This window comes from Triticum urartu, chromosome 4A (assembly GCF_056163025.1).
Source record: "Triticum urartu cultivar PI428250 chromosome 4A, HENAU_Tu73, whole genome shotgun sequence".
NCBI lineage: Eukaryota > Viridiplantae > Streptophyta > Magnoliopsida > Poales > Poaceae > Triticum > Triticum urartu.
In genome coordinates, this window is record NC_141876.1 from 94,007,117 (window position 1) to 94,015,392 (window position 8,276).

Genomic DNA, 8,276 nt, shown 5'->3' on the forward strand with positions numbered 1-8,276 from the left:
CGTCTTGTCAAAGCAGAGATCGTGTCCCCCTTATTACGGGATTGTCATCATTACGGACGTGGGTAACCCAATCGTGCCTGTTAGTATGACTCCTCGATTTTGGGCAAGTCCCAAATAGCCACGAGGAGAACGCTTGATATTCATCCTCTTTATAAAGAGGCCATGGCCTGTCCCTTTTTTCCTCTCACGCTCAATCGAATCCTTCCCCCGCCTCGAGTTCCAACACCCACAGCTTAGGTTAGGCGCTTCGGACCTTCAACCATGTCCGGATCCAACCTCCAAGGTCGGTGGATGCCCTCCTCTTTCACAAAGGAGGACATCAAGAAGCTGAGAGAGGCCAGGTATCTGACCGCCAAAATCTCGCACAGGCTGCCTGCCCGAGGGCAGGTCATCCCCACTCCCAAACCCAACGAGAGTGTTGTGTTCATCTCTCACTTCCTCTGAGGGCTAGGCCTCGCTCTGTATCCCTTTGCTAGGGGGCTCATGTTGTATTATGGGCTGGATTTCCATGATCTGGCCCCGCACATCTTGTCGTTCATCGTCGTGTGTGAGGCCTTCCTCCGCATTACCCCACACTTCGGCCTGTGGCTCAAGACTTTCAATGTGAAGCCGAAGATGATCGAGGGGCGGCACGCAGAGTGCGGAGGTGCCGTAATAAGAAAAAGCGCTGATGCTCCATGGCCAGAGGGTTCCTTCCCAGAGGTGTCCAGTTTGTGGCAGCGGGAGTGGTTTTATATCACAGCTCCCCGAAGTGCCAAGTGGGTAGCCGCCCCTGCCTTTCGCTCAGGCCCCCCACCACAACTGACGTCATGGATCAGCAAGGGGCTGAACTGGGGGCCAGTAAACGATGTGCCGATATTGCAGAGTCGCATCCGAGATCTCCTTGAGAGAGATGTCAGCCTGGTCGTGGTAATGCAAGTCATGCTAGTTCGTCGAGTCCAGCCTTGCAAACGTTGACCCCTCCGCATGTGGGAATTCAACCCGGAAGGACCGCGAACTATTCAGCACTTCCTCGGCATGACGCTCGAAGAGATGTACAAATTTTTCTTCGGACCCCAAATAGAGTGTTCGGACACCACCGAGGATGCGGGTCTGAGCTGTAATCGCCCCGATACCCAAGTAAGTAATCCCATGGCCGAAGACGCTGTCTTTCTATTTATCATAACATCATTATGAAAAGTCGCTCTTTGACCAGGACTGGATAACAAAGGAGAAGATGATCAGGTGTTCAGCCCCCCTTCCCGAAGGCTTGGCCAATCCAGTACTAGACAGAATGCTCGAGTCAGCGCCTTGTCAGGCACCCTCAGAGGAAGATGAAGGGGGAATAAAGAGGCTGAAAGCAGGGCTCACACATCATTCATCCGAACCGGGGGAATTAGCGCCTCCGCAAAGGAGGACAACCAGGGAGAAGGATCTGAAATCCCCTCTCCCCAAGGAAGGAACAGGACCACCTCTGAAGACCCGGAAACAAAGGTTTCCAAACGGGAGAAGAAATCTTCGCCAGAGGGTCCTGCCTCGGAGGGTATCCTTGCCGCACAGCACAAGGGGATCAGCCCTCTACCGAGTTGTAAGTGAAAAGGTACTTAATAGTAAAAATATCTTACATTACAAAGTTTATCTTTAGGGGATCTTCTTCCGGAGATGATGGAGAGCGAAACACCTCCCCCTGCCACCCCGCCTCATGAGGCGGGCGACCCTAAAGTGTCGTCACGGAGGGTTTCTCCTGATCCGCCCAGGCTAGAGGGTAATCCTTTGGCCACACGAAGTCCTCAGTATCCGGCTCCTAAAGAGAGCAACAGAAAGAGTCCGGAACCGTACAGTGTGCGGTCGGACGCACTGAAGGATCTTCTAGAGCAAGTGGCCATTTCAGAAGCGCATCGTACGCTAATTGGTACGATGATTGAAAGGATTTCGTCCGCCAAAAGCGGGTTGCATGAAGCTTTTATGAGTCTGCTGAAAGGCTTTGAGGTACGTGAAATAGTGTATGTTTTTTACAGTACCGCACACGTTAGGTATGCCCTATGCAGATAGTAGCCCTTGAGACTCTGGTTGCCGTCGAGAACGGCGGCAAACAGAGGATCATATTCCCAGGTAATAACTAGACTGCCTTTATGTGCAGGTGGCTGAAGGTCCGGTGGCTAGCCGGACTGATGAGTTTGCCGAGCTAAAGCGGCAACTTGATGCGGTAGATGCCGACATCGTGCTTGTTAACAAGCGACTTGACAAGGCACAGGGTAAGTGATTTCTCCGGTGATAAACACATAGTAAGAGGAGCATGATGCCAGTATCTTTAAAATGTTGTGACTGCAGATGGAGCTTCCACCGTGGAGACCCTTCGGGTAGAACTTGCCCGAGCCAAGGAACAAGCAAGGAATAGCAATGCGGCCGCTCTAAAGGCGGTCGAAGAGCTGAGGGCCGAACAGGTCGCGCATTGCTAGAGCAAGGAAAGAATAGCCAAGATGGCCGTTGAGTTGAAAGATGCCACTGACCGTTACCAGCTTCTTGAAAAAGAAAACCGAGCGAAGGCGACGGACCTGGAGAAGGCCATGGTAGCAGCCAAGGAAGCCCGCTCCAAAATTAGAGCGACGAAGGAGGAGCTGCGTCAAGCTGCAGATATCGCGGCTGGGAAGCCCTTTTTGTTGCGGACCAAGTTCAGAGATCCTAAGTATGCTCCTCTTGATCAACTATGGAGTTCTGCAGACGCATACGTGGATTTGGCAGCAAGTTCTGCTGATGCGGCCGAGTTCTTCAAGGATCAAAAAGATCGTGAAGTGGAAAAGCTGTTCTGGTCATAGTTCCATGCTCCAGTGCGTCCGCTGCTATTGAATGAGCGAATGGCCGAGCGGAACGAGCTCCATAGGTTGTCCGGACTTGACATGAGGTCTGCTGTGGATCATCTGTGGCCGGAAGGGCCAAGGCCGAATAGTTACTTTAGTTTAGTGCAACAATTCCTTGGTGTTGTGCCGCGTATTGACACTATGAAGAGGTCGGCGTGCATAGAGGGTGCGCGGATGGCACTTGCCCGTGTCAAGACATACTGTGCAGATATGGAGGCCACTACTATTGCAACACAGGGTTCGGCCCTGGGCCGAGTAGCTGCTGAGCACTACTTTGAAGAGGCCCTTGAAGGCGCTCGTTTGATAGAGGTGCAGTGCTCGAAGAATATTATGTTCTAGTGACATGTATTCCTATTGTAAAGACAATATTTTATTGAATTATGAAGGCTGTGTTTATACTTTTGCCTGAAAGTATTATGATGCCTCATGTGCGGCCGTTTATGTATATATGTATATAACTTGAAAGATTGCAGTCGTTGGCTTTAGCCCCCATGCATATAATGTGGGGGTGTTCACAAAAAACGCGTATTCACACTTGATCCAATGTCTTGGTCCATGAAGGAGGTGGTAGCGCAGCGAACGAGTTAATCAAACTATATTGCTTTAACACTTTCACTTAGCCATAGGAGTTTGATGGTGGGACTACTATATAGCCCCTGGTACTTCCGCGCTCGCCCGAATACGGGGCGCGTACGTACATGACCGGGAAACAGCCCTTCGTTAATGCGGAGGAATCCCGAAGATTCCACTAAGTCATCGAGTGGTTGACCAGTCTCGCGCTTTATCATGACAGTCAGTTTTCGGCTTTCTCTACTGAGGTGCTCATCCGGATGAACCACGGCACAATCGCAGTAGTTCTCCCGGTGCTGCCTGAGCCGATAGAGCGGAACATAAGGTAGCAAAACACGGGAGCCGGGCAAACCCAACATTTGACCGAAGACATGATTCGGAGCTGATGCATATAAGGCCAAACTCGCGACGCTGAACACCCCCTAAGGTATTCGGTCTTTATAATATATGCCGGGCTAAACAATGCCCTTAATAATAAACCCCGAGTGTCCAGGTACATGCAATATCCTGACGTGGCCACATGCCAAGAACATCAGTATCCTTCTCGGTTGTATTGAGTATCCGGAGGATGTGAACAACAAGAGACAGTTTTACGCAGGGTCTTAATCTGAAAAGAAACCTTTGAGCGGGTCCCTGTTGCACGTCTGCGCCTATGTCTCCGTTATGCCGTATCCTGGACGGGTGTAGCACAATTGTCATCTGTAAAAGAGAAGAACTTAGGTGAAAGTTGTCGTGCCAGAAAATTGGTTATTATCAATAAGCCATTAAAATTCAAGATAAGTCAAGTTGAGCCGAATTAGCCCTGATTACACGTGGGAAGCCCCTGGTACCGTCTATGAGGGTTTGACCATCAAACCAATCTCATGTATATGTAGTGATGCACCGGACTTGTCTAACGTGGTCCTGACGACCTGTCATATTTTCTGCTTGGTGAGGTCGTCTAGTGCTCGGCTGTTAAAGCCGCCGCACATTCTTCCGCGCGTAGAGAACGCTCAATATTTCCACTAACTGTGATGGTGCCGCGTGGACCGGGCATCTTAAGCTTGAGAGAATCATAATGCGGTACTGCATTAAAACGAGCGAAAGCCGCTCTTCCGAGTAGTGCTTGATAGCCACTTCGAAATGGAGCGATGTAGAAAGTTAACTTTTTGCTTCGGAAGTTGTCGGGAGAACCGAATACAACCTCTAGTAATAGAGAGCCCGTACATCGGGCCTCTGGGCCTGGTATTACTCCCTTTAAGGTAGTATTATTGTGGCTTATTTTTGTCGGGCCTATCCCCATTTTGCGGACTGTGTCCTGATATATCAGATTTAGACCACTGCCGCCGTCCATAAGGACTCGTGTGAGATGGTATTTGTTTATTATTGGATCTAACACCAAGGCAGCCAATCCTTCATGCCGGATGCTTGTCGTGTGATCCCCGCGATCAAAGGTGATTGGGCAGGCCAACGAGGGGTTGAACCTAGGGGTGACAGGTTCTATGGCGCATATGTCTCGGAGTGCATGTTTGCTTCTCCTCTTCGTCACATGGATCATGTTTACTGTTTTAACCTCTGGTGGGAATTTTTTCTGTCCTCCAGTGCTTTGCTGGCGAGGTTTGTCCTCGTCTTCGCTTGGTGTCTCCCCCCCCCTTGTGTTCGGCATTTAGCTTACCGGCCTGCTTAAATACCGAGCATTCTCTGTGGGTGTGATTTGCAGGTTTATCGGGGGTGCCATGAATCTGACATAGTTTGTCAAGAATCCTATTTAGGCCAGACGGTCCATCTCTGCTGCCTTTGAAAGGATTTTTCCGCTGACCTCGTCGAGAGCCCCTGAATCCGGCATTGACCGCCGTATTATTTGGGCTGTTTTCTTTATTTCAACGCTTGTTTTTAATGTGTCGTGGTTTTCCATTGCCATCCCTGACTTCGGATGTGCTTGGGTCGCTGGTCCTACTGCGGGCTAACCATCTATCTTCGCCCGCGCAAAAGTGGGTCATGAGGCTAGTCAGGGCTGCCATTGTTCTCGGTTTTTCTTGGCCGAGGTGTCTGGCGAGCCATTCGTCTCGGACGCTGTGCTTGAAAGTTGCTAAGGCTTCGGCGTCTGGACAGTCGACAATTTGGTTATTCTTAGTGAGAAACCTGTTCCAAAGCTTTCGGGCTGACTCTTCGGGCTGTTGAATTATATGACTTAAATCGTCTGCATCCGAAGGTCAGACATAGGTCCCTTGAAAATTAGCCCGAAAAGCATCCTCGAGCTCCTCCCAACTTCCAATTGAGTTTACGGGGAGGCTTTTCAGCCAGTGCCGAGCTGGTCCTTTAAGCTTGAGGGGCAAGTATTTGATGGTATGGAGATTGTCTCCATGAGCCATATGGATGTGGAGGGTGAAGTCCTCAATCCAGTCCCCAGGGTCTGTGGTCCCGTCGTATGCCTCTATGTTCACTGGCTTGAATCCTTCTGGGAATTCGTGATCCAATACCTCATCGATGAAACATAGGGGGTGTGCGGCACCCCTGTATTTGGATGTATCATGGCGTTCGGACGGTTGTAGTTTTCGATTTTGATTTTGTGCTGGAGCACGCTTCCTAGATCCATAGATGGATCTGGTCATACTGGATTTTTGGTGCAAGTCCTCACGTAGATCGTGCGTTGACTTATGTGCGACATTGTTAGCCGCTCTATCGCGGTCACAAGGTGGTTGATCCGGCCGGTTGGCCATTTTATTTTTCAGATGTATGGGCTCTAAGGCCTCGTCGTTGAATTCCGGTAATAGCTTATGCTTTGGATAGCTCTTTGTGTGGTAACCTCCACCATACTTTTCTTCGTTGTCGAGCACTTTGTTCCACCTGCTGTTGAGCGTATTCTATTCGACCTTAAGCCTTTGTTTCTGCTTCTTCAGACTCCTCGCTATGGCAATAAGCCTTCTGCGGAGGTTCTCTTGCTCCAAGTTTGTTTTCGGGATGATGTGTGCATCTTCGTCCGGACTGTTTTCCACCCCAGAGGGGGTTTGATGAGGTTTATCCTCGGCATCGCCGTGTTCGGACGTCGGATCCGTACTGTGTTCGCTGTTTGCAGCTTCATCGTGCTCTGCCGTCGGGGCAATGTGGTCGTCGTTTCCTCTGGAGTCGACTGGAGTGTTATTTTCTCTTGCGCTGTTATCGCTGTTTTTGCCGAGGCGGGATTTGGAGCGGCGCCTACGCCGATGCTTTGTTTGCTTCTTGGAGGAGTCATCCTCCGCTGTCTCCTCCCGTTCCTCATCATCGTTTTCTTTGGGTGTATCCACCATGTATATGTCATGTGGTGAAGTGGCTGTCCGGTGCCCTATGGGCACTAGTTCATGTTCCTCTCCTGCATCGTCGTCCATGTCATCGATGTCTGCGGAGTCGAAATCGAGCATGTCATTAAATCGTCGACAGAGGCTACTAAGTGGGTGGTGGGTGGGCAGCGAATTTCTCCGTCGTCCACATCCCATTCTAGCCGGACATAGTTCGGCCAAGGTTCCCCTGACAAGGAGAGAGACTTTAATGAATTTAGCACATCGCCGAAAGGCGAGTGCTGAAAGATATCCGCGGAGGTGAACTCCATGATCGGCGCCCAATCGGATTCGATAGGCACGGATGCAGGCGGCTCGGAGTTCGTGACCGAAGACGAATCCAGTGGTTCGGCAACACAGCTCTCGTAAGGGGTGAAGTCAGTATCCGGCTCTAACCCCACTGAGAGTGCGGCCTCCGTGGCGGGGTCTATCCCTCTGTCCTCGGATGGCGCAATTTGCTCCGGATTGAAGGCCGGAGTAGTTGCAGATGCGATCTCCCGAACACTGTGCGATGACAGAGTTAACTCATGCTCGTCGTGATTGTGCAGCGCACCTGACATGGGCTCGAATCCGTCGAAGATCAAGTCTCCGCGGGTATCAGTGGTGTAGTTTAAGTTTCCGAACCTGACCTGATAGCCAGGGGCGTAGCTCTCGATCTGCTCCAGATGGCCAAGCGAATTGGCCCGCAGTGCGAAGCCGCCGAATACGAAGATCTGTCCGTGGAGGAATACCTTACCCTGGACCGCAACGCTACCGATGATCGAAGGAGCCATCAAGCCTTACGGCGACGACATAGTGGAACTCTCAATGAAAGCACCAATGTCGGTGTCAAAACCGGCAGATCTCGGGTAGGGGGGTCCCGAACTATGCGTCTAAGGCGGATGGTAATAGGAGGCAGGGGACACGATGTTTACCCAGGTTCGGGCCCTCTTGATGGAGGTAATGCCCTACGTCCTGCTTGATTGATATTGATTATATGAGTACTACAAGAGTTGATCTACGACGAGATCGTAGAGGATAAACCCTAGAAGCTAGCCTCTGGTATGATTGTATGTTGTCCTATAGACTAAACCTTTCGGTTTATATAGACACCGGAGGGGGATAGGGTTACATAGAGTCGGTTACAAGGGAGGAGATCTACATATCCGTATTTCCAATCTTGCCTTCCACGCCAAGGAAAGTCCCATCCGGACACGAGACGAAGTCTTCAATCTTGTATCTTCATAGTCCAACAGTCTGGCCAAAGGATATAGTTCGGCTGTTCGGAGACCCCCTAATCCAGGACTCCCACACATATACTTAGTCCTTTTCAGGTATTTCAGGATGTTCTTGACCACTGTCTAGTGATCCACTCCTGGATTACTTTGGTACCTCCCTGCTAAACTAATAGTAAGGCACACATCAGGTCTGGTACACATCATTGCATACATGATAGAACCTATGGCTGAGGCATAGGGAATGACTTCCATTTTCTCTCTATCTTCTGCAGTGGTTGGGCATTGAGTCTGACTCAACTTCACACCTTGTAACACATGCAAGAATCCTTTCTTTGCTTGATCCATTTTGAACTTCTTCA